The 2,978-nt window shown below is 37.6% G+C and overlaps 1 long non-coding RNA gene across 1 annotated transcript; it reads left to right on the forward strand.

The window, feature by feature from the left end:
• The first annotated feature begins 1,189 nt into the window (after window positions 1-1,189).
• LOC118757444 lies at window positions 1,190-1,553 on the forward strand. Its single transcript, XR_004995222.1, has 2 exons — window positions 1,190-1,305; window positions 1,380-1,553. It is a non-coding gene; the product is annotated as an uncharacterized LOC118757444 (long non-coding RNA).
• The last annotated feature ends 1,425 nt before the right edge of the window (window positions 1,554-2,978 follow it).

The raw sequence follows: 2,978 nt of genomic DNA on the forward strand, positions 1-2,978 counted from the left end.
ATCTCATTGCCCGAAAAGCCTATTTTTAATGTGGTAATTGGAACGTATTCATTGGTTGCAGGGTCCTTGCGCGTAAAGCGTCTGACCGACCTGATAGGGATGCTGGATATAGCATTATTTAAGAAATCTGAGTCACTGAAACATGTGGGTACACCCCTAACTACACCGTATATTTCGAGTGCAGTGCGAGGAATGAAAGGTTTAAGGCCTCTTTTCGGAAGTTTGTCATCGAGCACGAATGTATTCGCTGCATAGGTGTTTTTAAAAGTTACTTTGTATAGTGTTTTACCCAAGGCATAAATGTATTCAAGATCTTTGTGACGCATGTCTTTTATTTGACTTAGCAGAGTTAACCCTGTGGTAATTTTTTCGTTTTTAATATTGGGGCATTCAGAGGAATCAACTAAAACAAAAATCTCCCCCCTTAAATGTATGCGGGTACATCACTGTCTTTTGTGCGTTTTCATTTTCTTTTCCTCTTGCTTGTTCATTTTCGTTAACTACAGCTAACTGTGCTTCTTGCAACTGTTCATTTACTGGAAGGTTCTCACATTCCATGCTACCTACTGTTTCCAAACTTTTCCCGCCTTTTCTAGATTTTTCTACATTTTTCCCGCCATTTTCATCATTTTCTGAATTTTTCCCGCCCTTTTCAGGACACACGTTATTTTTCGCACTACTTCTGGGTTTAATCTGAATGAGCCCTCCACCGCTGGCGAGCTCATAGAAATTTGTCACATCTCTATTGTCCAAAACTTTTGGTCTTTTCAGCGCACTGCCCTCAAATGCAGAAGCCTCTGCCTCAGGCATCGCCGACCACGAAGTCGACGACGCCATCTTGGCGTTTCTATCCTTGCCCACCTTAAGAGGCGGCTTTCTTTTCTTTCTAACAGGCACTATGGAATTTATTCCTTAGCACTTCACCCGAAAATGAATGAGAAAAAATGAAAAACTCTGTCTAGCCAAGACTCACCTGCCTTCCAGCTTGTTGCAGCAAAATTATGTGTTAAATTACGCGACGCAAAAAGGAATTAGTTTAAAGTGCTATTAGTTAGCACACACATGCACCCACTCACACGGCCTTTGTCACAAGAATCTAATTTTTTTTTTTTTTTTTTTTGGGTATAGAACACTTAGAAAATTTTTATTCGCGACGAACCACCTTCGCCCTCAAATGCCAGAATCCGAATGTTTCAGATACCTTGCTTTTTATCGTTCCGGCCACCAGATTCGTTGGTTTTCATAAAGTTTCATTTGCCTGTGCCACTTCCACCCGTGTTTATAAGGCGAAATATTCAACTGGAGGTAAAAGAGTTTATATTAAACAATTATTTGTTATTAATAATATTATTTGTTGCTAACAACAATATTTTTTACAGATACCTTACTTTTTTATCGTTCCGGCTGCTGTATTATCCGATTCTTGTGTGTTGGTTGGTATATCGGAAGCTTTAGTGCAAGATGTTCGAAGAAAAACTTATAGCAGAGATTGAAAAACACAACTGCTTGTGGGACAAACGACAGCTTAGTTACCGCGATCGGGTGAAGAAAGATTTGGCTTGGCGAAATGTAGCTGCTGCTGTGGGACATCCTGCTTAGTATAGAGTTTTTCAAACATATAGCAGTTTTGTAATAGGTCGAACCAAATTATAACAAATTTGTGACGAATAATTGTGACGAATACTATATTTTTACTTTACAGAGGAAAACTGCCGAAAGCGATGGAAATCGTTAAGAGACCGATATGGAATAGAATTGAAGGTTGATCAACAACCTAGCGGAAGTGCTGCGTCGTTTTTGAAAGACACGGTCACGCCCAGACAGTAAGTGTACTTTACATTTGTACAACAAGTATTTATATTTTAAATTGTAATTTATATGTACATATTTTAAGGACAACAACAAACATCGTCTCCCAAACGCCAGAAGTTCTCGGGCAAGAACCAGATATACTGGATACTTCCTTTGGATTCCAAATAGGCGAGAGTGGGAACATTATAATAGAAGAGCAAGAAACCACTGCCCCAACGCCGGCTAAGAGACAAAAGAAAAAAAAACGATGAGAACGCCGCCTTTAACGATCTAGTCAACGAAGTAAGTCAGTTTGTGGATAGTCAAAAAAAAACACACAACAATTTCTTGGGTGCGATTGGCGAAGTGTTTGAGAAGGTCCCAGAAGAGAGCCGCCTAGATTTTCAAATGGACGTACTTCAATACGTCTATGCTCAATATAAAAATTATAAAAATTGAATTTACGAAATTTAAAAATTTAAATGACATCCAGTTTGAATTCAATTTTGCGAACTTTATATGTAATCTAATTTAGTATGAAATCTGATTTTGATTTTGCGAATTAAATATGTAATCGAATATATATGTAATATATAATATATATATGTAATGTAATAATATGTAATAAATATGTAATCGAACCTGAAAGATGTGACGACATTTAAAACATTACCAATAAGTGCCCTCATACTGTGAGTTCAAATTTTTGTTTTCTATCTTAAATAATAAAAACAAAGCATATTCAGTGAGTAGTAATTATTTAAATTTTATTGTTAAAAAGATGTGTCTTCAGAGCATCCCTTAAATCATAATTATTTGAACTGCCTCGGTTCGATGACACCCTACTTATTGAGGGCAATGGAACTACTTCGTTTCGCCATGAGCCAGCGATGGTGGCATCCTCTTCGTAGCGATCAACAAAATCGCTTGCTACATAGTTTGCACACGAAAGCTTAATAAAATTATGCAAGACAATACAAGCTTTCACTATTTGTTCTGCATTTTTCGGGGCCATGCATAGCGTCGTTCTCAATATTCTCCATTTGGCAGTGAGTATTCCAAATGCATTTTCTATAACTCTTCTTGCACGAGAGAGTCTTTTATTGAAATACTCTTGCTCTTCTGGAATACCTCTACCCAGATATGGTCGCATTAAATAACGCCGTAAGGGAAAAGCAGCATCTCCT

The sequence above is a fragment of the Rhagoletis pomonella genome, unplaced genomic scaffold, assembly GCF_013731165.1.
Source record: "Rhagoletis pomonella isolate Grant_MI unplaced genomic scaffold, Rhpom_1.0 Rhpom_scaffold_18094, whole genome shotgun sequence".
In the NCBI taxonomy this organism is placed as follows: Eukaryota; Metazoa; Arthropoda; class Insecta; order Diptera; family Tephritidae; genus Rhagoletis; species Rhagoletis pomonella.